We start from the raw sequence: 26,196 nt of genomic DNA, 5'->3' as shown, positions 1-26,196 counted from the left end.
TTGCAAGCTGAACAGATTCATGTCAAGTGCCATTATGACCCTTGATAGAATGGCTATTCCCAGGAATCCTTATTCCCAATGTTGCTGACATTATAATCCTGAGCAATTCCAGCCATCCCAGCCAATGATATGGAATACCATGTGTTGTAATCCAGCATCAGCCTGGGGGCCACAGAGTGGCCAGTTTTGCTTGCAACATGCCTACAAATGCCTTCTCAATAGTGAAACCATTCATATATATTTTAATGGGATGGCTAGCCTAAGAGATGCAGGCTTGAGTATTTAATCAGAGTTGTTCCAGTTCAGAGATGACTTTCTTCACCAGCATACAACACATATGTGTGTGTCCTCATACCAAACCAAATACCCTTGGGGCTATTTTTAATGGTGGCAGTTAAGAGCAATGACAGAGAGAGGTACAGATTCTGTTCTATCACCTAAAGAAGAACAATAGTTTCTGCTTTCTAGTTGTGATGGCAGAAGTGCAAATTAGGGTTGTTTCTCTCCCACAGGAAAATGAAAAACAGGCCACTGTTCATTTGCATATGTTTATTCATTAATTGGTATGCAAATCTAAAATATCCCCATGGCCTGCCATTGAAATTCCCTAATAAATAAATAAAGTAAATTCAGCCAGAAGATGAAAATCAAAACAAAAGCAAGTCACATTGTTATAAAGAGCACAACATCTCATGGCTTTACTTATAGGCTTAAGCATGGAATGTTTTCCCCTTTCCTTTTCTTGACTATGAGGGCTTCTAACTCACAAGGCAATAGGGCCTTCTCCTGTGATTCCGTTAAGATGTGATCTGGTTATGTTCCTTCAGCCCAACCTACCTCACATTCATAGGGAAAAATAAGAGGAGGGAGTATTGTGCATGTGGCCTTGAGCTCCCGAATGGAAGTTGGATTAGAAATCCAATCAGTCAGTCAGTCAGTCAGTCAGTCAGTCAGTCAGTCAGTCAGTCAGTCAGTCAAATAAAATAAATACTTCCTTGCTGAGTGAAGGTGTCCCAATTTTCTATGTGTTGCATGTTCTCTTTGATACAATTGGCACATCCCTCCAGCTTTGCTGTCATCCTCTCTTCTGGACATCACCAGTCAGCAGAAGAGATCCACCAGTGCAGAATATGTTATAGAGGTGGGGCAAGGCTTGGCATCTTACCTTGATGCTTTATATACAGAATTATCATGTTTAGGACTACTGGGTTTGGCTGCAAAACTCCAGTTAATGGTTAGATAGAGCAAAGAGATACAGAAAAGTCTAAGTCATCCAGATGTTTGCAGCTCAGATGTTGTAGCCCTAATTTATAGTTGCACAAACACAAACACTCAGCATTTGCCAACTCTGAGGGCAAGGAAGGTTTCTGCCTAACAATTCTTGATTGGCATAAGGGCTCTCTCCCCATCAGGCCACTGAGAGAAGGCCACACAGCTTCCAGTTTCTCACAGTTTCCAGCCCTATTTTGCTAGCCTTCTTCCTCCCTGGGCTTTACAGTTTAGCCAGAGCACAGCCAAAGAAATGGCAGCCAGGCACTAACATTATCAGATGGCTTGCTAATTGGTCATTGGTTCTGAAGGAGCTGCACACTTCCAGAGGTCACTTCTTTTCAAATCCCTCAAGCCAGGTTCTCTGCTGTTACTGCGAGGAGGGAAATGTAAGGAATGGGAGCAGTGGAGAGGGCCCAGGGAGCCAGATAGCAAGGGTGACATCCATACCAGCCTTCAATGGAAAATTGTTTCAGCTAGCCCCACCTTAGGCCTGCCTCATGCATGGGCTGGGGACAAGATGAAAGCAACAACCCAAAAAAGAAATTGCCTAGAGATATTTATGTTGTGGTAAGAGGCATAAGAAGAAAGGCCCACAGTTACATATACTAGCATGGATGGAAAAATGATAGATGAGTGGGTGGATGGGTGGATGGATGGATGGATGGATGGATGGATGGATGGATGGATGGATGGATGGATTTACATACACTTATGCATGCCTACATGTGCATGCACACAGACACACACATATAATTAGATGTGTGAAGGATAGCTCTGGTTTTGAGCTACAAATCCCCTTAGCCTGGGTCCATCAGATCTGGGCTGCAAATATCCAGACAGCACTAGCTTGCAGTAAAGAATGAGAGTTTTCGGTATCTCTTTGCTGCTTTCTACTGATCTTCTAGATTTTTATGCCTAGCTCTAATAGCCTAACCTTTACCCAGTTTGGAAAGGCTCAGTTAATTGAACCTTTATGACCTTTCATGAACATAGCTTTAATTTCCTGCTCAATAACTTCTCTGAGGCCTGTTCTGCTATTGTTGAAAATGAAACACCAAGTTAGATGAGCCAATAGAAGAGAATATGTGTAGCTCGGCATTGAACTGTGAAGTCCTTGGGGTTCTCTGAGCTTAGTTGTTTTCTTGCAGATGTTTCATTACCCAGCTAGGTAACATCTTCAGTGGTAAAAGGGAGCCGGGTTTGCTCTCTGTTTATATTCAATAGCTTGCCCTGTCAGTGTTGCTGGGGGAGTTGTTTTCTCCTTGGTAGTTCCTTGATCAGGCTGTTGTTCACTGCTTGATTGTCTGAGTTGGTAGTTTCTTGATTAGGGTATTGTTTACTGCTTGATTGTTTTTTTGGTGTTAATCCTGGTATTAATCTCTGCTTATCTGGGTGTCGATTGCTGGCAAGGAGGTGTTCTGGTCTTTTTGTTTCCTTTTTATTGTCTCTTTTGAATAGTGTGTAGATGTTGTTTATCTCTATGTGCCTGTTGATGGCTGCCTTGTCTGAATATCAAGCTTCCAGGAATTCCCTCACGTTTTTGTATTTAGCTTGGTCTAAGATGCTGACAGTTTCCCAAGTTGAAACTATGGTTAAGTCCATGTGTTGTGAGATTAAGGAGCTTTCATTGTGTCTTCTGACTGCTAGTTGATGTTCATGGATGCACTCTGCTAGCCTTCTGCCTGCCTGTCCTACATAGTGGTTGTTACAGTCCTTATATTATTATGTTGTAGATGATTCCTGTTTTTTCTTCTTGGGCTACTGGGTCTTTTGGTTTACTTAAGATATTTCAGAGGGCTTTAGTTGGTTTGTGTGCTACAGAGATGCCAAGTTTGCTGTTCCTGAGACGTTTCTGATGTATGGCAGTGTTATCCTTTTCATAGCTTGTGTTGGTTGTGCTGAAGTAGGTTGAGTAGTCAGGCACTTTTTGATAAAGTTGCGTGGGTATCCTATTGTTGGAAGATGTTGTATAGGTGTATAGAAAGATGTTGTATTAGACGAGCTTCAGGCAACAAACTATAGACTGCAAGAGCCCTAAAAAAAAGTGCACTGAAATTACTGTTTTGTCAAACTCCCTGAAGTCATCAATTAATTAATTAATTAAAGATATTTTGAAGCTGCCTTTTGATACTTGCTGTGTTGTCTGCACATCTGTCTGTGTCTGGCTTGGTTCAACATTATGGAGCTGTGCTGGCAGCAACACTTTTGCTTGCAAGCCCAGTTCTCCCCGCAAGACACAATTAAGTCAAGAGGAGTTAATCACATCCTGCAAGAGTGGGAATCTGCCATGTAGTTTTGCGTTTGTACAGGAGAGAATAACCCAATCACCTTCACAGTTCATTTGTGGTTGCTCTTGTTTATTGTAGTCCGGGAGGCAAATTGCCCTCTCAATTACACCAGTACAAATGCACAGCAAATCCATTGACTACACCTTTCCTTGCAGAATTTCAAGAGGCAAGTTTCAATGTTTGTCACAGGCTAAGGAGAGATATACTGCACTTATTTATAGGTGCAGAAGAGCTTCACAATTGCACTGAGGATGCTTGTGATTCTAAACTGTATCACCAACATTAGTCCATAGCATTTGCTATAGCCTCCAACTGTCCCTGTTTATTAGGTGCATTATTTATTTTTCAGTACATATACCAGCTTCAAGGGTACACTGAATCTGCACTTTTACTACAGTTAATTGCTACTACAATAACAACCTTCATGCACCTGAACAAAAGCAGCCAGTTTGCTCTTCTAGGTGAAGTTCTAAAAGTCGCCGTACAGTAATTTGTAGGTAAACATAGCTATATTGCTGTATACAAAGCGTACGGATGCATACTCAGAAATATACAAGGATATGCTTTAGTTGCAAAATGTACTTCATGGAGTGACGAATGGAATAACTGTGAGTCTTAATGGCAGAGCTTTACTTCCTGCTCTTTGGCATCCTTTCATGGAAGTCTCAATTTAACATTTCCTTCTTCTGATTGCTGGAAGGCATATACAGTACTTTTCTCAAGGCCAGTGTTAACAGATGGAGGGACAGATGTACTCCTCACCTCTTTCTATAACTTGCCACTATTCTCTGAAAAAGTTGAAGGAAACAGAGAATAAAGAATGAAGCTGGATGAAATTTGTTAAATACAATCCCTCACTTCCTCCAGGAACTCAAGGAAGCCAATTTTCTCCATAATGCTATGTCTGTGAGATGGCTTGGGCAGAGACAGAATGACTCACCCAAAATCACCCAGTGAACTTCCATGGCTGAGGGTGGACCTAACTTGTTTTCCTAAGTCCTCTTTAACTACTATACCATCTCTCTCTCTCTCTCTCTCCCTCTCTCTCTCTCCCCTCTCCCTCCCTCTCTCTCTCTCCCACCTCCCTCCCTCTCTCTCTCCAAAATGAATATGGTAGGCCAAAATCAGAAATGGAACCAATAGCAGTTTTTTATCTCTCTTATTTAGATTAGTTGCATATATATTGCACATTCCTTTACATACATTATCAAGCAATTCCAACCTCTAATTAAATCAGGCTCTTTTGAATCAACCAGCTACTGCAAATACATCTGGTAGATGACGTATGTGTTTTGCCAGATCCTAATAGTAGCCATTCCATCACACTACAGATAGTCCTCGCTTAACGACCACAATTGGCAACTCCATCGCTAAGTGATGTGATCATTAAGTAAGACATCATCTGATTGCAATGGACTTACAATCTCATTTCCACCACAGTCGTTAAGTGAATCACCTGTGTATGTTAAGCAAGACATCATGTGACCATGACTTGCAATTCTACTGCCAGCTGTAAAAGAACCTTTTACAGGGGTGTGTGGAGGAATTTAAAGCCCTTTATGGCATGGGACTGCGCTATCTGAGGGACCACCTCTCCCTGGTTATATCAGCCCATCAGATCTCACAGAGAAGGTCTGTTTTGGGTACCATCAGCTAGGGACTTGCACTTGATGGGTCCCAGGAGATGTGCCTTCTCTGCTGTGGCACCCACCTTATGGAACATCCTTCCTCCTGAGATTAGATTAGCTCCATCCCTTTTGCTATTCCAAAAGACCCTCAAGACCTGCTTATGTGATCTGGCCTACAGCTCCCAAGGAACTGGAGACCTGCTTAGATGGCTCCATTGCTTTATTCTCCATTTTTATTCTCCCTCCCCTATGGTTTGTATCTTGGTTTTTATGTTATTTATTAATGTGTTTTTTATATTTTTCATGCTGCTTTTATATTTGTTTTTTATCTGATTGTTGTACACCGCCCAGAATCAATTTTGGTGAGATGGGTGGCTATATAAATTTGCTTAATAAAATAAATAAATAAGTGTGAGGACTGGTCGTAAAGTTACTTTTTCAGTGCTGTGGTAACGTTGAAGGATCATTAAGCAGGGCAGTCATTAAGCGAGGACTACCAGATAAAAAGCTGGGATTGACTCAGTCAAGAAGCCAGTTGCTTTCGGCTCACCTACCTAAATTGTTTCCATTCCAGGTGCCCACTTGAAGAGCTTTGTAACATTAAGAATGAATGCAAGTTGGCTTTCCCCCCTCCCACTTTCTGGTCTCCCAAGAAATTTTTTCAGCACACTTGAGACAGAAGAAAACGTTTAAAGCAAGAAAGGTATTGATACTGGGAATACTTTAAAAGAAGGTGAATCTTTTCAGCCTGTACACAGATATATAGAACTTCCTATACATCTTTACAAGCTGAGAAATGTGAAAGAAGGATATGCCCTACTTCCCCCCCCCCCCCTTTTATTGCCTTTTCTCATTGTAAATCTGAAAGTAGGATGAGGATACTCTATCTTGGCTACAAAAATCTGGAGGGCCTATAGATGGCAGTAGAGAGATACAGAAAATCTCTTATTCTGGGTTTTTACAGGTCAGATATGATATGCTTAAAATAGGGATTCTTTTATTAGTTTATTGCTTGGAAACTTGCTAAAAAGTAGGGTCAAAATGTACTAAATACATTTAAAAATTGAAGGTCTCAAGTGTACTCCCTGGCATTTCCAGGGAGAGAGGGAACAAAAAATGGAGCAACAGTACAAAATCAGCTCCTGGTTCCCAAATATCCTGCACTTCCTGGGATACTCCCCTGAAGAAGATAGCCCCAAATCCCTAGACTGAATGTTCTGTAATTGACCTGCTTTTATAATTCAGAAGCTTCACCCAGTGGTTAATGTGCAGTAATCCTTCTGCAAATTAAATCCAGAAATCAAGCAAGTTTAGGACCATGAAAATAGCTCAGTTTTCATGGCTTCCTTTCCTGATAGATGAGATGGAAAATAAAAGCGTGGCTGTGACCTATGTAGCATTTGGATCTGGCAGTAGATTTTACGTTGTATTTGCTTGCCAAGATGCCATTCCCCATGCTCTTAGCTGTAAAAGTGAAAAGGACAGTGATTTTATTGCTACGTTCATGATCATCCATTTGCTAAGGAGTCCTATTCCCTGCTGTACCGAAGGACAGAGTTGTATTTATTTAGTCCATGTACCTACAGGTGTGCCATAGATGTGGCAACCACCTGGTCTCTAGGCCTCCTTCATGAAGGCTCAATTAACATCCATGCAGTTCCTTTGCATTGCTGGGAAATCACTGTGCACTAAATTGGAAGTTGATAATTGGGTTGTGCGTGCTACAAAAAATATTTGAAAGAGGTGCTTGAGATCTAAAGTGAGCATAATCCCTCTATTATTATTCACTAAAATGTTTTGACTAATTTCAGGTTTTCATGCAACCCTGAAAAAAAGATGCAGTGCTTTAAGGAATCCACTCATTAAAGTTAATGCAAACTTTAACAGGCAGCATCACCTGTTAGTCTGGATCCCTTCTTTTGAATTATTCACAAAGGATACTATCGTCCAGCTGCCTTGTTTAGGGTTACAAACTGCCTTTTAGGGAGGAGTCAATGTTGTGATCACCCAGCTGGCAACTGTGAACAACTTGCATAGTGTTCTGTTGATGAAGTGACTCAGATTCACCAAAGTTTTGACTCCTCAGGGACAGAACTCCTTTAGTGGTGACTGGAGCACTGTCTTGTTATGTTATCTGGGACTCTTGAGCCAGTGAATTCTGAAGAAGTGGATAAGGTGTTGTCTAGACTTTCCATTGCCACCTGTAGCTTGGAACCCTGGAGTATGGCTTTTGCAAGAAGCAGGCAGAAGTGTGACTATCTAGATTCAGGAGATTGTCAACCACTTGCTACAGGAAAGGAGTTGCCTATAGTCTTGAAGGAAGTTATGGTGCATCCTGTTCTGAATGGGCCATCAGTGGACCCAATGATCTTAGATAATTATCAGCCATTCTCCAACCATCCCATTTGGGCAAACATTGTTGAGATAATGATGACAGACCAGCTAGGGATCACCCTAGAAGAAATGGATTATCTGAATCATTTTTAGCCAGACCTGGGTATGGGACTGAGACAGCATTGGTCACTTTCTGGATGAACTATGTAGGGGTTTGGATAGAGGTACAGTGGTACCTCGGGTTACGAACTTAATCCGTTCCGTGACTCTGGTTGCAACTCGAATTGGTCGCAACCCGAGGCAAATTTCCCCATAAGGTTCAATGTAAATATGGTTAATCCATTCTGAAACATATGCATTTTAGTTTTAAACCACAAAAACATGAAAAAAAGTACAGTACAGCACAGTACGAAGAGGGAGAATGGGGCGGGGAGGCAGTTATTGTTTGGAGGGAGAGTCCCCCTCCAAAAGGACATCGGGGAGATCTCCTTCAGGGGTTTCCTCTCTTTGCCTCTTAGCTGCAGGCTCAGTTCTGGGGAAAAACCTGTCTAAAGTCAGTTGTTTTTTCCTGCGCTGCATAACCCTCCGGAAATGAGAGAACACGTTATTGTTCATCATCATTATTCTTGCCAAGCCTGCTCTGCATTTTCTTTGGAGCCATGCTGACAAGCACACCAAAAACCTTCCAAAATGCCACAAAACACACCACAAGCCTCACCGAACGTCTCCTTGCTACCGCGATCTCGCCCACAGGAAGCCGCGACCGCTTGGCAGCAGGGAAAATGGCCGCGGATCCGGTTCGTAACCCAAGGCGGAGTTTGCAAACCGAGGTAAATTTTTGCGGCCGGAGCTGGTCGTAACCCGAAAAATTCGTTAACAGAGGCGTTCGTAACCCGAGGTACCACTGTAATGTGCCTCTCCTTTTCAACCTCTCAGCAGCTTTGGTACCACTGACCATGGTATCTTGCTAGATTGCCTGCAGTGGTTGGGGATTGAAGGCACTCTTTTACAGTAATTCTGTTTCTTCCTCATCAGGTAAATTCAGTCTGTAGGGGCAGAGGACGAGAAATTGACCCAGTGGCCCCTGACTTATGGGGTGTGTCAGCCCTTTGAAGTTGGCCAGGTCAAGAAACAGGGATTCTAGGCATACTATTTTATTGTTGTGGGATACAATAACAGAATCTTGAGAGCCTGAGGGAATTTCTCTCTGCCTCATCTTATGCCAACTAAAATGAAGTTGGGATTATTTGAAGTTTCTTTCTCACTCTTTCCACTTTCTCAGGACTGAGTTTCCATTTCTCCTCCCTTAGTTGCTCATTCCTTCATTACCCAAAGCCATGCCTTTACAGGGTGTTACAGAGCTTGGTTTTCTCTCCCCTGCTCTTTAACATCTATATGAAGCTACTTGGGATGGGGGTGGGTGTCATCTGACAGTTTGGAGTACAATATCATCAATATACTGATGATATCCAACTTTACATCATCACCGCAGGCTTTAAGGGGGATGCTGTCAACATCTTATTCTGGTCTTGGAGGCTATAAGATCCTGGATGGAAGAGAACAATTTGAAGCTGAACCCAAGGTTTCGGTTTGTTCATTGCAGTTTTCTATTCATGCCAGTGCTATCTCTGGATGGGCTTGCATTATCTGTGAAGAAACAGGCCATGATGAATTTGTCAGAATCATCACCATGGGAATTATGAGCAATTGTGGATGGGGTGGGGGAATGAGACAATTACTATGAATAACTGTTGAACTCTGGATGGAAAAGGAACATCTCCATCATCACTTAGTACTGCCTAGTCCAGTCCAAGGGAAGCCAGGAAGAGTATGTCCATCATGAATTCTCTCCTGTTTACAGATAGATAACTTTTCCTAGCTCAAGGCCAATTTTGGTACTTTTAAGTATGTAGTTAAAACATTTCTATGCACTTCCCATTAAAAGAAATCTCAAAATAGTTTACAGATAAAATTATGACAATTAAAAACAAATTAAAACAATTTTAAAAAGCATACATTAAAACATTTTTATAAAATGCAATACCCATAAAATAATAACAGTACAATAGTTACAGAAGGTAAAAGCAGCAATTTAAAAAGTCTATTTCCATGGGGAAGTAGACTTTTTTCTTTCATGGGAGCTTACCCTATAAGTCATGCTGAAGATTCATTCCAAAGTAATTTGTGATATGGTATAAAATTGTAGTTTCCAGTTAATGGGATTTAAAAAAAAAAAAATTCAGCTGGATTGCCTAATAATTTAAGCATGTCTAAAGGATCTTTTTAGATCTCATTCATTGATATCAATCCAGTGCAGAAGTACATGTAGTTAAGTCTACTGTTTTCAGTGGCTGTGTACCCAAATTCTGTCCATATATTATTCAACTGAGGAACTGTAAAATCACGTCTCTGTCAAAATGCAGACTTAACACCCTGAGCTTCACAATCTGCAAAATGGAACAAAATAAAATAATTAAGCAAAGGCACAAGTGCAAATAAATGCAAGCCTGATAACATGTTAGAAAAATGTTACTGCTAGCCTAGAGGTAGAACTAAATCAGAAATGAAATCTTTTATTTAAAAAGATTAATAAAGTTTGTATTAAATATTAAAGAACAAGGCTGGGTTCCATTTCCTTTCAGATGAACATTTTGCAGAATTAAATATGCTAGTCTGCTTCCTTCAAGCTGCTAGTAAAAAATATCCCATTTTTGGAAAAAGCTAATTTCTTGCAACTTGACCTAGTATTTCAGAATTGTTCACTATAATGATTACTCTATAGAACAATAGTTCTACCTAATATTCCAAACTTCTATTTCTTCTCGGAAGGAGTTAAACAGAAGAACTGAGTAAACATACAAAATAAGCAAATGTGGACCTTTCCATACAGTTTGCACATGTTCAACCTTTGTACTAATTTTCAATACAAGTGTTATAATTTAAAGAAAGGTGATATATCTGACATAGTGTGGAAGTCCGTAATCAGATGATATAAGTGCCTGCTCCAGATGCTGCTCAACTGCTCATCTGTGATAGACAAAATTGAGACCCCTGTTTTCCCTTCTGGTGACTCTTAATATTTCAAATAGGGTTGAACTGGAAATTAAAGTTTGTTTCAAATAGAGGTTTAACAGCTGTTCACATAGAAGATCACCTTCTGCAAAGGAAGACATATGGAACATTACATATTTTCTTTCTCTCCAGGAATACCTTGAGCAGAAGCCTGCTGAGTTTAAAGACCTGGTTATTAAAGTGGGGTGGAGTGAGGGAATATATGCAGTTGTTAAGAAATGACAAATACCTTCTTTAATGTTTGGACTCTTTTTTTGCTTGCTTTTTAAAAGAAAAAGGATGGCAAAGCAGGAAAAACGAATACTCTGACTTTTTAATAGAGAACTAGATTAATAATGTCATCAGTTAATCCTATAACACTAGGATCTGAGTTACAAAATCTTTGCTGTAAAACTCCAAATGACCATTAAATGGCAGCAAATGGTTTTCTATATCTCTTTATTGCTGTCTAGAGCTATTCAAATTTTTGCTGCTTGTTCTAATAGGATATAAAGATCCTACCAAACAAATCCTAGGTGATTGTCTAAACCAATGTTTCTCAGCCTCAGCAACTTTAAGCTGGGTGGACTTCAACTCCCAGAATTTCCCAGCCAGCCATGCTGGCTGGGGAATTCTGGGAATTGAAGTCCACCCAGCTTAAAATTGCTGAGGTTGAGAAACAATGGTCTAAACTATATACCGGTCAAACTGGAATGCTAATAATTACAAGACTACTAACGCTCAGTCAAATTGCATGCAGACATGAACACAGAGACACTTTATAAGACCAGTTGTCATCTTTCCGAATTGGGAGGGGCATTTTCAGATGCTATCCCGGCTAGCTCCCCCTTGCTTTGACTTTCTTGCAATGAACAGGAGATACTGTATGCCTCAACAGACTAAAAAGTCCTCTTCAACTCTGCGATCTTACCCTTCCTTTCCAACAGATGTTCCAAAAGATTTCCAGCAAGAAACTTTTTTCTTGACCTCATCTGCAAGTCACCCAAAGGTGTTATTGAAAAAGAAGGCTTTATTCAAGGAGTATTTGAATTCTACTTCTAGTGTACTGTGACTGTAATTACCGGTTTGCTGTTATCAGTCTCAATTATTTCTGTATTCCAGCTATTCAACATTATTATTCCCTTACCAAAACTGAATTTCATTGTGAACACTGCTTCCTGATTTATGTTGTTCTCGGGGATGTCTGCAGAGGTGACCACTACCAAAGTCCTGTCCCATTTTTGCATGCAACCTGTGTGCAACACAGCAAAAAAAGAGTAGGGTTTTGATCACAGCTGCCATTTTGAATTTTTTTACAAATACATTCTCATGGACACCCCTGATTGTTCTGGCTCTGTGGACAATTAATTGCCATGTAAAAGAGTGACAGGCAAGCGTTCATTTGTAAGTAAACTTCAGAAGAGATTTGGTATCAGCTATGAGCATTTAAGGGAGAAGGACTAATAATAACAGCAAAATACACATGGGTGCTGCAACTGTCCCACTGCAGTCTCTCAATTCAAAGCTATAATTAAAGAAAAAGATAAATTAAGGCTGACAGCTAGAACTCATCCAAAAGAAATATTTAGTCTAGGGAAAGCTGAGAAAGTTGCTCAATATTTTTAAATTTTTATTTCCTCCTGGCATTTTTCTGTCAAATTCTTGGCTTGTTAAATGAGTTGCTCATGTGTATGTGTGTGTACACACACACACACACTTTTTTTTTGACTACTGAAAGAATCCTAAGAGGGAGGAAAAGGTGTTAATGATACAAATAGTCAGGAAAACAACAGTTCCTGGGAAAGAAAGTCATTGTAATTCTTCACACAACAGAATCAGAATACTTAGCCATTCATATTATTGCCAGCTGTAAGAAAGAAAGTGGAAAGATGAGTCCAGGGTTACTCATAATAATTTAGGGAGATATGAAGAAGTTCTGATTCAGAATAAACCTCCATTAATAGAACAGTGCTGAACTCTGATCATTTCCTAAGCATTTTCCAATGTGCATTTTATTGTATGTTGAATTCTTTTTGGTTTTTTCAGATCCATGCTGATATTCTTAGCAGTAATCCTATGATTTGCAATTCTGGAATTTGCAGAGAATGTTAACCATTGTTCATCCTGGTGGTAGTTGAATGTCCTTTGGGCCTGTTTGCTAATCCTAACCTTCCCAAAATCACTGGGTTGGGAAACAGCAAGAATCCCTCCATCACCCCTTCACCAAATAAAACCACTTTCTATCATTCCTGCCAACAGTCTGTGTATTCTTTTGCATACAGGAATCTATATTTGTCTAGTGCTTTATAACAAGTTTTACAGAAAAACATATTTTCTGAGAAGTGGTAGCAGTAATCAATAGTAAAATATATATATAACAAAATGCTCTTGACACAGCAGTCCTCTAGTTATATAGAGGTAACCTTGCATTCAAAACCCTTTCAGAGCAGCGGGAGTGAAGAAGCGTTAGCCATAAAATCAGTACACAAACATCATAATGTAGCTGCATTAGGAACATGCTAGACCTCTATGCTGGATGGGAGGGAAAGTGAGATTGACTCACATGCTTTATCTGTCATGAGCACAAGATCCAGGAAATGTGATGGAAAACATCCCACATTTAAAAAACAAAAAACAGACTATCTTCAGTGGCTGCAGTAATAGTGCACAGGTTCCCAATGGCAGAAAAAATATCAGTAATCTGCATTTGAAAGGAAAAAATGGGGGAGGGAGGGTTGGTAGGGAATATTATGAGGAAGGGCTAAAGAAACATCAAATTAAAAATGGGGCAGCTCTGGCCCTGTCTACTTTATCATTAGGTGGGACATTTTGCTAATGTTTTCTTTGTTGTTCTTACTTGATGTAAGCTGCCCAGAGTCATTTTAGAGCTGGGTGGCCTCTAAATCTCAGAAATAAATGAAGATATCTATCTATCTATCTATCTATCTATCTATCTATCTATCTATCTATCTATCTATCTATCTATCTATTATCTTTTTATCCCACGTGCTCCCTGACAAGCCAGCCTACGGCAGACAAAGAATATCTAGAAAGGCTCTAAGGCAAATAATTGGATTTTGTTTTATGACTAGATACATTAACTAAACCATCTTTAAATGTCAGGTCTACAGGTGATGCTAGATAATTCACATCTGAAATTCTAAAATGAATTCATTTTTCTCACAGGTTGCTCAACTCAATTTGCATTGACTATCTTTTCAAAGGCTCCCCGAGCTCTGATAAAGGGAGGAAAGGATTCTGCATTTGGCTCACCTAGAAGCATGGTAAAATACAGGGTATGATCTAGCAAAAGTTGTGTACTTTTTAAATCATGTTTTCAGTAGCAGAATGCTAAGTACATATTAATTTGCCAGTACAAATTGTTGCTTGGATAGTGCCTTTATTTTTTCTCTACCTGGTTGAGCATTTCTTCCAAAGCGTCACGTCTGAATTAATTTTCAGCTAATTCAAACTGATCTGAATGGAATTGTCTGGTGGTGGTGGTGGAGGTGGTGGAGAGACTCTTTGGGACAAGAATTAATGCTGCTATAAGGTTAAAGTTTCTCCAGGGAAGCAGAAACCTGATTTCCTTGCATGTTCACATTATATGGAAGAATTTAGGAAATGGTACAAAATGAATCAGAATACTCTATTCAAAAGAATTCCATTTATATAAAATAAATGATTTGTCATAACTTCCTTGTTAATGGGTTAGGAAAGAACAATGATAAGGAAAAAAAAGAATGTTGCAAAGAATTGGAGATGATTCCATTCATTGTACAGAATTTATCAAAAAGTCAATTTGTCTTTCTGCAGTGCTCCATATGTGTTCCTTTTTTATTTCAAATTTAGTAAAAGAATACCATGGTTTAAACAAGTTTTTTTTTTGTTTGTTTGTTTTGTTTTTCTTCACTCTGCTTTTTTCTGTTCATATATAACATTTCACATTTGGTTATACTGATTTTCTGCTGAAAGATATACATTTGTTTCCTAGTTTCTAGCAATACCATGAATTCCACCTGCATATATCATCTTTAGAATTCTTTATAAATTATGTTCACTTTTTGCCCACCAAATACACAGTAATGCTTCTTTTAAATTATACAACAGATTTTGTGTTAGATTCCTAAAAAAATGCAAACCCAACATTTCTTTACTACTTTATGTTCTCACATATGGAAGTTTCCAATGTATTAAATTCCTTCCAACAAAATATACAAAATATAGGAATATGGATCGGTTATTCAGTTTTCCTTACATTTTGCAGAAGTTGGTTTGTAGTATTTCCTGCTATATTGTTTTCAGATATTAATGGGCAATTATGTGTCTGTGCATTTGTGTGTGCTCGCCCATGAATTTGTTTTGTTATTTCTTTTGAATTTCTTTTAAACTTTCCTACATTCTCATTAATTGTATATGTCACATTAGTGTATTAATATACTTCTGGAGATTTTAGAACTGCCCCAACATTGCTGTCATAAAGGGATTGCCTAGTTATGAAGTCACTGCCACAAGGTCCTGCCTATTCACAAAGAAAAAGTAACTTGTGCAAGAAACTGAGGACAAGAGAAATGTTACCCCATATTGCAAATCGTATACTTGCCTCTGCAAAGCATCATAAAATGGCCATTTCATGGAAGGAAACCTGAGAAGGCAAACTGAGAAGGTTTTCCCACTACCTAGTTGGTTCTCCATCATTCCTTGAATTGACAGAAAACTATGCTATTCCCCATCTATATCTTGACTCAGTTGCCTCTGGCCCCAGTTACTTCAGTCACCTGATTTCCTTCCAAGGTAACAGATGAGAAAGCCAGGCAGATATTACACATATTGAGGCTACCATTGAATAGTGCTGGAATAAGGAAGAAAATACTGTTTTAATACTGGAACACCTAAGGATGACCTAAGCCTGCCCCTCTCTTGGGTTGGGGGGATGAAATGAAAGCAATTGCATGGTTCTTCTCCTGGTTAGGTGCAAATGGGGAAAGGCCTTCAGAGTTAAAATCACTTGCAGGGTCTGAAGCCTTCCCTTCCCTTCCCTTCCCTTCCCTTCCCTTCCCTTCCCTTCCCTTCCCTTCCCTTCCCTTCCCTTCCCTTCCCTCCCCTCCCCTTCCCTTCCCTTCCCCATATGACTCAGAGACATCGTAAGGAAAGAAATGAAAGTAGGCAGCAAAGACTGAAAGCCACACATCCCAACACTCAAGATAGTTGTCTGTGATGCACCTACTCACACACAGACACATATTCACACAAACACACATTGGAGAAAGGTAGAAGGCCTCAACAGGCACCAAGGGAGATCCATAGGAACACCACAAAGAAAAAGAAACGTATCTGTTCCCCCAACTCTGTATCAGCCCCCATAATTCCATCTTTTCCCATTTACTTTCCTATATTTAGATATGTCTTTAGAGTTCTCACAGGGAAATCACTACAAAGCAGCAAGTATGTGGAAGAGGTACTCTTAATGTCTCCTTCTCCATGAAAACACACACACGCATTTTACACCTTTTCCTGAAAAAGATTCTTCCTATAGGATTGCTATAGGAACCCTTGTTGTTTTCACATGCAGACAGTGTTTAATCAAGTGCTTCCTTGGGTATTTCAGCTGTATGATGCTGAAATTTAAGAAATAATCATATTCTTCAGTTACATGGAGGGCAACCAAATAAACATGTAACACAGTCTCTTAAAATAAAGTGAAGCTAGTGCTTAGGAAGTTGCTATCTCTCCCCAGCTCTGCATATTCAGTGTTGGGCATGCACAATCTAGTTAAAATCACTGTGATTTCTATGGTTGGATTATGTTTTATCTTGGACACCAGTTGTACATTACATCATCTAAAAAGATAAATCTTCCCTCAACTTGAGCTCAGCTCCTGATGACCTCATGGACAAGTCCATGTTATTTTCTTGGCAGCAATATTGAAGTAGTTTGCAATTGTCTTAACTACCCAGGCTGGTCTATAGCCCTGGGATTTCCTGTCATCTCCCTTCCATGTATTAACCATATTTGATCCTTCTTAGCTTTTTCAAGATTGGCCATGTCAGATGGATACTGCCATCTGCTGTCTAAAAAGTCATGCCTATTCTCCATGTTTTGCCTTGCCACAATTTTTTCTTTTGCAAGATATATATATATATATATATATATATATATATATATATATATATATATAAATAGAATAAAAATGAAAGCATTAAGACTACAATCCCATATTCCTCTATTATCTGGGAATAAGCCACTCTAAAATCAATGAGAGACTTACTTCTGAATATAAATGTATAGTAATGTATTAGACCCCTTCATGGATCACTGCCTTGTCGTGGCGAAGGGGCTTACGTAACTCAGTGAAGCCATGAGCTATACCGTGCAGGGCCACCCAAGACGGACAGGTCATGACAGAGAGTTCTGACAAAATGTGGTCCACTGGAGAAGGAAATGGCAACCCACTCCAGTATCCTTGCCAAGAAAACCCCATGGACAATGTTAAAAGGCTAAAAGATATGACGCCGGAAGATGAGCCCCTCAGGTCGGAAGGTGTCCAATATGCTACTGGGGAAGAGCAGAGGGCAATTCCAAGTAGCTCCAGAAAGAGTGAAGCGGCTGGGCCAAAGCCGAAAGGACGTTCAGCTGTGGATGTATCTGGAAGCGAAAAGAAGGTCCGATGCTGTAAAGAACAATATTGTATAGGTACCTGGAATGTAAGATCTATGAACCAAGGCAAGCTGGATGTGGTCAAACATGAGATGACAAGATTGAACGTCGACATCTTGGGAATCAGCGAACTGAAATGGACGGGAATGGGTGAATTTAATTCGGGTGACCATTATATCTACTACTGTGGGCAAGAAACCCTTAGAAGAAATGGAGTTGCACTCATAGTCAATAAGAGAGTGGGAAAGGCAGTAATGGGGTACAACCTCAAAAACGACAGAATGATCTCAGTGCGTATCCAAGGCAAACCATTCAATATCACAGTCATCCAAGTCTATGCCCCAACCACTGATGCTGAAGAAGCTGAAGTTGACCGCTTCTATGAAGACCTACAACACCTTCTAGAACTAGCACCAAAAAGATGTCCTTTTCATCATAGGGGATTGGAATGCTAAAGTAGGAAGTCAAGGAGTAATCGGAATAACAGGCAAATTTGGCCTTGGAGTACAAAATGAAGCAGGGCAAAGGCTAATAGAGTTCTGTCAAGAGAACAAGCTAGTCATAGCAAACACTCTTTTCCAACAACACAAGAGACGACTCTACACATGGACATCACCAGATGGTCAATACCGAAACCAGATTGATTATATACTTTGCAGCCAAAGATGGAGAAGCTCTATACAGACAGCAAAAACAAGACCAGGAGCTGACTGTGGCTCAGATCATGAGCTTCTTACTGCAAAATTTAGGCTTAAATTGAAGAATGTAGGGAAAACCACTAGACCACTCAGGTATGACTTAGATCATATTCCTTGTGAGTACACAGTGAAGGTGATGAATAGATTTAGAGGATTAGATTTGGTAGACAGAGTGCCTGAAGAACTATGGACGGAGGTCCGTAACATTGTACAGGAGGCAGCAACTAAAACCATCCCAAAGAAAAAGAAATGCAAGAAAGCAAAATGGCTGTCTGATGAGGCTTTACAAATAGCTGTGGAAAGAAGGAATGCGAAAAGCAAGGGTGAAAGGGAAAGATATAAGCAACTGAATGCAGATTTCCAGAGAATAGCCAGGAGAGATAAGAAGGCCTTCTTAAATGAACAATGCAAAGAAATTGAGGAAAACAATAGAATGGGGAAGACTAGAGATCTCTTCAAGAAAATTGGAGATATGAAAGGAACGTTTAGTGCAAAGATGGGCATGATAAAGGACAAAAAAGGCAGGGACCTAACAGAAGCAGAAGAGATTAAGAAGAGGTGGCAAGAATACACAGAAGAACTATACAAGAAAGATCTTAATGTCCCTGATGTCCACGCTGGTGTGATCACTGACCTTGAGCCAGACATCCTAGAGAGTGAAGTCAAGTGGGCCTTAGGAAGCATTGCTAACAACAAAACTAGTGGAGATGACAGGATTCCAGCTGAGTTATTTAAAATACTAAAAGATGATGGTGTTAAAGTGCTGCACTCAATATGCCAGCAAGTTTGGAAAACGCAACAGTGGCCACGGGATTGGAAAAAGTCAGTTTACGTTCCAATTCCAAAGAAGGGCAACGCCAAAGAATGCTCAAACTATCGCACAATTGCACTCATTTCACATGCTAGCAAGGTTATGCTCAAAATCCTACAAGCTAGGCTTCAGCAATATATGAACCGAGAACTACCGGATGTACAAGCTGGGTTTCGAAGAGGCAGAGGAACTAGAGATCAAATCGCCAACATTCGCTGGATCATGGAGAAAGCACGAGAGTTCCAGAAAAATATCTACTTCTGCTTCATTGACTATGCAAAAGCCTTTGATTGTGTGGATCACAACAAACTGTGGCAAATTCTTAAAGAGATGGGAATACCAGACCACCTTACCTGTCTCCTGAGAAATCTGTATGCGGGCCAAGAAGCAACAGTTAGAACCGGTCATGGAACAACCGATTGGTTCAAAATAGGGAAAGGTGTACGACAAGGCTGTATACTGTCACCCTGCTTATTTAACCTATATGCAGAGTACATCATGAGAAATGCCAGGCTGGAAGAATCACAAGCCGGAATTAAGATTGCAGGGAGAATCATCAACAACCTCAGATATGCGGACGATACCACCCTAATGGCAGAAAGTGAAGAAGAACTAAAGAGCCTCTTGATGAGGGTGAAAGAGGAGAGTGCAAAAGCTGGCTTGAAACTCAACATTAAAAAAACTAAGATCATGGCATCTGGACCCATCAATTCCTGGCAAATAGAAGGGGTAGAAATGGAAGCAGTAACAGACTTCATTTATTTGGGCTCCAAGATCACCGCAGACGGAGACTGCAGCCATGAAATTAAAAGACGCTTGCTCCTTGGGAGGAAAGCTATGGCAAGCCTAGATAGCATATTAAAAAGCAGAGACGTCACCTTGCCGACAAAGATCCGCATAGTCAAAGCTATGGTTTTTCCAGTAGTAATGTATGGCTGTGAGAGCTGGACCATAAAAAAGGCCGAGCGCCGAAGAATTGATGCCTTTGAACTGTGGTGCTGGAGAAGACTCTTGAGAGTCCCCTGGACTGCTAGGAGGTCAAACCAGTCAATCTTAAAGGAAATCAACCCTGATTGCTCATTGGAAGGATCGATAATGAAGCTCAAGCTCAGATATTTTGGCCACCTAATGCGAAGAGAGATCTCTTTGGAGAAGACCCTGATGCTGGGAAAGATTGAAGGCAAAAGGAGAAGAGGACGACAGAGGATGAGATGGTTAGATAGCATCACTGAAGCAATGAGCATGAAACTGAGCAAACTCAGGGAGGCAGTGAAGGACAGGAAGGCCTGGCGCAATATGGTTCATGGGGTCACGAAGAGTCGGACACGACTTAACGACTAAACAACAACAAAATGTATTAGAAGTAAATAAGAACTCACTATTTATATTTATGTGTCATTAAGCTTTTTCCTCCTCCCAGAATAACCGAAGCTCCTACAGGATCAATTAGACCATTTTTCCCAGCTTTGTTTTCGTTATACTTTATTTTTCACTGACACACTCAGTATTTTGTTCTTCTTGGAAGTCAACAAGTACTCAGAAATCTACTGAATTTTTCTTTTTTAATCTTTGTATGGCCTTGCTTCACTCATCTGTTCATAGACGTAGGGTTTTAAATTCCTTGTAGGATGTAGTAACACAGGCAATAAATATTTCATTGCTGTGGTGTGGTGTCAGGAGAAGAAGGGAGATTTTAATTTCATTGCATGTGTTCTCCTAAACTTAATATTCATTTCCTATATACTATTATATATGAGGACTCAAGGAGAGCAGTTTTCTCTTTTGCCCAAGAGAAAATATTCACCAAAGAACATGCAACGTCCAAAGTTTGTTTGCCAGCAAGAGACATGAAATGTTTGGGGAATCCATGTTTTGCTCATCCCAGGATCATTATGAACTCTGGAAAACAGAGGCCTTGATTTAGGCTTGTCTGGAAAGTTTCAGCAGAAAATTGCAGGGAGATAATGCTCATGATTGAGTCATTTGTTGCTGGAGGAGTCAGCCCCCCCCCCCCCCCAGCATTCTGCCAACAATGTCATCAGAAAAGAAAACAGCAGCAGGACAAACAGGACAATGTGCATAATCCTCAGCAAATAAATTATCATCTTTGGCCACAGGACCTATACACATGTTTCCATTCTTTTTGAAGGAATGTGTTAAGGCAAACAAAAATACCCTGTCAGTCAGTAGCATTTGTTGCAACACAGCCACAGTATAGAATGAAACGGATGGGAAGTTGGGGGATGGGGAAAGAGCTTTATTTTCTAAAATCTCCCCACAGAAATCTGCCCTATCTCAGCATTTATCAGGTCTTCTGCCTTATTGTCTAGTTAGAATGGAAATGATGAGGAATTTATTTTCATTCGCTTGATGGCAGAGATGACAATGTCAACTGACGCCAGTATTCATAAGCCTAAAAATGCTGCCCTGGGGTAAGCAACAGTGAGACCAATCAGATTTAGAATTTAATATTTCCTGCTTCTGAAGGGATAAAAAGAGAAAGAAAGAGGGTTAAAATTAGAATGCTGCCACATACAACAAGGGAATAAAACCAGGATAGAAAGCATATACAGACTTGAGTAAATAGGGTTTCCAAAATGAGGGACAAATGGTTTGATTCTAAGTGACGTCTCCCAATGTCAAGATGAAGATTTCTGGTTATACTATAAAGACAGACAATGTAATATAACGCACACACCAGCAATTGCCTGCTATGCCTCGCAGCCATATCTGCTCCCAAATCATTCAACAAGTGAGCTCTGTTTTTAGCCTTTTCATTCTAATTGTTTTGCACACAGACTAGCCAATTTTTCTTCCTGCCATCGCTTGCATTAATCTTGGCTCTTTCCTTCAGATTTCCGGCAGTATTTCCAGAGTGCTTCTGAGAAATCACATTTGTCTCTCTCTCTCCCCCTAAAGAATCATTTTACTGTTTCTAGCATCTTGCTTGCAAAATGTATTTTGGAAAGATTTACACTACCTTCAAATTGGTGTGAGTTTTGACTTGCTTCCTGCCAGCAGGCAGAATTGAAAAAGAAGAGTCTACCTTTGATTTTAGTACAGCTCCACATTTTCTTTGCTATACCTTGAGGTGGAACACCATTTTCTTCTGGGTGTCTTAAAATCCAATACCAGATCAATTATTAATTGCCTTAAGGGACTAGAAAACTCAGCACTTCTCATAGTGAGCTAAGTCCATCATAGTATGTACCATCTATCTATCTATCTATCTATCTATCTATCTATCTATCTATCTATCTATCTGTCTGTCTGTCTGTCTGTCTGTCTGTCTATCCGTCCGTCCGTCCGTCCGTCCATCCATCCATCCATCCATCCATCCATCACATCTTCCATGTTGACTAGAGCTGAGAGGAAATCAGGTGGGAAATGTGCCAACTTTATCTTTAGTACACATCTGTGACATGTCTATCAAGTGCCAGTGTCTGGCATTTCCATTGGATTTTTTTTCCCCAATAACATGCCATCACATTCTTCAAGCTTGACTGAGGACCACTTTTTATGAAATATTTGGAGTTTGGATATGACATCTATATGGACATGTGACTGATGACTTGGAAATCTAAAACTGATCGTTAAATTAACTGTAAGATTTAGCACACTGAAGACGAGGACTCTGTATTTCTGAAGAGCTAACCTGAAAATGTTGATACATTCTCCAGTATTGATTTTATCTTTGAGAGTGTAACGTATCTTTCTTATCTATACACAATAGGTCAAACCACTTACTTATCTCCATGGAAGTCATAGAGGCATCTGAAGGTTAATATCCTTTTGTATCTGTTGAAAATAAATTTCAAAAATGCTACAGCAAATCTCTTTCATCTAAGGCACATATAATAAAAAGATCACTGGAAGCATATCTGCACTTGTTACTTAAGCTGCCTCTGTCTTATGCTCATGCTAACTTAACTCTAAGTGAGCACAAGAAAATCCTGTCAAGACTGAGACACCTTGACAAAGCTAGCAAGGTATTCAACCCAAATAGCAAGGTATATCATCCTTCCATTACTGCTGGGCTCTTCTATAGTCCAGGAAAACAATTGCCAGTCACTTTCCTTCTTGTTGATGGGCCATCCTAGACACATACACGTAGACACATGCACAGAGACACACATAGTGTGTATGTATGTGAGATAGATGCACACACATATACACACATAAAGCTAAACTGAATATATACATACAAAATTAAAGCATCAAAATCCATATGCATGCAGGTACAACAAGCAGTTTTTTTACAAAAATTCAGTCTTAACGGTCTGTTGCTTTCTAATGTTGTTTAGAGCTACTTTTACCATGAATGCTATAATAGCACAATGATTACAACTCTTGCTTTAATAGGTTTCTGATTCAAAAAACTTTTAAAAATAGAATTAATATTTTTATTTCCTTGAGCCTCCTACTTTTCACTGTGCTTTTTAACAAAGAAGTCCAATACTACATCATCTCATTGTTTTTCCAGTCACTCAAAGTACAATGGTTTTGCTCTCAGTTCCCAAATAGTGCAAATAATCTATGTATAATCTGAAACTGAGTGTAAACTCTTTGGTGACTAGAAAAATAATGAATTGGTGCACCACAGGGCTTAAAAAAAACAACAACAGGGAAAAGTAGAAAGCTGAGGGAAAGAAAACTAAGAATTTTTTTTAAAGTTTTTGCCAGGTTTCAAACAAGCAACCTTCTATTTACAAGGCAAGAGTTATACCATAGCCTTTGTACTATTATTCATGGTACAGATACCTCTAAAAGGTATTAAAGACTATGGTAAGCATTGACTGAGAGGTAGTTTTCTGTAGTAGTTAAATGCACCAAGCTAGAAATCAGGAGACCGTGAGCTCTATTCCTGCTTAGACACAAAGTCAGCTAGGCAATTTTGAGTCACTTGCTCTTAGCCCTAGGAAGAAGGCAATGGCAAACCACTTCCAAAAAAGAGCCAAAAATGTTTCAAAGGCATGTGAGTGCACGTGCACACGCACACGCACGCACACATACATCATGAACTTACTTGAAGATGCATTCCTGCCTCTGAGAAGTACCCAGTGAAGTGCTGAGATTGGTCTGCAACAAACTGAAGTGTGCTACTAAAAATGGAGTGCTTGAGAAAACATAACATGGAAAAGTGTACCTTGGAAATAGAGGAATAAAATGAATCCTGAGGTTGCTTTAATGGTGACTGGTGGATGAACAAAGGATAATGCCATCTGTTTTGCACTTCAGAAATTATTGCCAGCCCATTCTAGTGACAGAACAACTGGGCAGTGCTGATAAACTCTTAAGTATCACAACTTATCATAGGCATGCATAATAGTCATTCTAATTTATTAATTTATTTACTTTTGCTATTGGGAATTGTTGGTTGGAATAGAATGTCTAATATTCAGCTATAATGTCAATGTTTAGGACATTCCATTTCACCTACTTCAGATCAAGTGCATTATTCATCTAGATGTTGGATGCCTCAATATTTTTATTGAACACAGTAAACTCATTGGAACTGTTTCAGGATTAATAAATATCCCGCATGAAAGAACGATTCTTTCTACAGACCATATGCTTATCTTCTGTTGTACCTATAACGACACTACACAGCTTTTCTGTCTCAGCCCTTGCCTTAAAAGAAGGCAAACTGAAATCCTCAAATCGGGACATGAAGAGACCACAGACCTGCATACCTACTAGCACACAGTGTCCTAAAAAATACTTCCCTGTTCATTATAAAACTAATACTATATCAAAGTATGCTCAGGTAGTAATGAATACTTCTTTTTATAACAGCACTGGCTCTTTAAAGCAGAATGCGACAAATAAAATCTAGTCAGAATTCATACTGAAGCCTAGGAAAGGAATGTCATGGCACATCAGTTCACACTTCTGTTACATTACCTGGGGACACTTAGCTGCTACATATTTGATGACTTGAAGCTGAATGTGTGAATGTTCTTCACACATGTGTGAATGTGTGAATGTTCTTCAATTAAAAGTATGGTGCTTGCAGTGATGCTACTTCACATGAAAGTTCAAATAATGAGCCATCCTTGGATTTTCACACTTAACAACTCTCATAGATTTCAGTAATACCAAATGAAGATTAGCTTTGAATGAATCTTTTGATTGACTTTCTATAAATTTGGCTCATATTCTCCAAATTGATAATTGGAATTTATTGGATACTACAGACACTTGACTTCAATAGGAGTAATAAACCACTAGGTATTTTTTCCCCTGAAATCTCTTGTTGAAAGTCTTCTAGGACAAATAACACTTTCTACCATAGCCTAACCATATGAGATGAGTTTACACAACACACTATGCTAAAATGAGTTTGGCTAGAATGTGATCCAATGTGTCATATGGACCCAACCTCCAGGTTTTTCCTTATTCAGAAAACAAGGGATGGCCTATAGAAACTGGGATCACATATTGCTGAGGGAAAGTTTTTTCTATCCTTTTTTCTGAGCTTTAAGATATACACACACAATCATCTCCACAGTAGTTAGCATCAGTTGCATAGACATTATAAAGAGTTTACAGCCAAAACAAAGATGATTCCTATGCTGGCTGAGTGGTTGGTAATTCTGAGTGTGGACACAGTTGGAAAGGAAAAAAATAAAATTTCTGTCCCTTTTATTTTATTTTTACTAGATTTAGAAGGCCACCTAGCTCCAATGACTCTGGGCAGCTTACACAGTTAAGATAATAATAATAATAATAATAAAATAAAAAGAGAAAAGAGCGTATTTGTCCAGGCAAAAGGTCCCAGCAAAAGTTCCCATCAAATTATATTTTTAATGTAAGAAAAGGAAAATATTGTAAAATGGGGAATCATATTAATTGTTTCTAATTAATTCACTTAAGTTTAACAACAAGCCACCATAATTACTTTTAATCAGAAAGGATCTATCCTGGGCCTGCATATTTTTTGACGTCACTCAGCCAAAGGCCCCTCATTTTAAAAATAAATAAATAAATGAATGAATGAATGAATGAATGAATGAATGAATGAATGAATAAATAAATAAATAAATAAATAAATAAGGAGAGGTGCAATAAACTTCTTCAAACTCTTGAAGAATTGTTGCATAAAAAATGAAAGAAACTCGTTTTCTGTTGCTCCAAAGTAAAAACTATGGATGGAAATAGGGACTTGTGTCTGAATGTTAGAAGGAACTTGCTAGTGATAAAGGTATTCAAAAGAGGAACACACTGTCACTGGGTGGTCAGTATATCTCTTCTTGAAGCATGTAAGCGAAAGCCTGATTGTCACCATTAGTGGTGCAAGATTCCTGTCCAGGGTAAGAAGTAAGGCACAAACACCTCTAAGAGAACTTCCAGAGGACTAGCTTTTTCATCACCCAACCTGATTCAAGTATGAAATGCACTAAGATGGATTGGTGGATTTATGCCCTCTACAGTTAGTCTAAATGGAACTCATGTGG

At 39.4% G+C, this 26,196-nt stretch overlaps 1 long non-coding RNA gene across 3 annotated transcripts in view; it reads right to left on the bottom strand.

The window, feature by feature from the left end:
* Positions 1-468: 468 nt before the first annotated feature.
* The window catches only part of LOC148217116 (uncharacterized), a 120,611-nt gene continuing 94,883 nt past the window's right edge, over positions 469-26,196 (bottom strand). The window contains exons 3-5 of one of the 3 annotated variants that reach the window (XR_015796577.1): positions 11,721-11,825; positions 9,669-9,969; positions 469-9,169 (exon numbers count right to left, since the gene is read on the bottom strand). This is a non-coding gene — a long non-coding RNA (uncharacterized LOC148217116). The remainder of the gene's footprint in view (positions 9,170-9,668; positions 9,970-11,720; positions 11,826-26,196) is intronic. The other 2 variants (XR_015796578.1, XR_015796579.1) reach the window with 2 other exon arrangements.

This window comes from Python bivittatus, unplaced genomic scaffold (genome assembly GCF_059951505.1).
Source record: "Python bivittatus isolate LINGU-HERP-01145 unplaced genomic scaffold, Pbiv_v1 ctg000020_np1212, whole genome shotgun sequence".
Classification (NCBI taxonomy): Eukaryota; Metazoa; Chordata; class Lepidosauria; order Squamata; family Pythonidae; genus Python; species Python bivittatus.
This window is presented reverse-complemented; position numbering and strand designations above follow the sequence as displayed.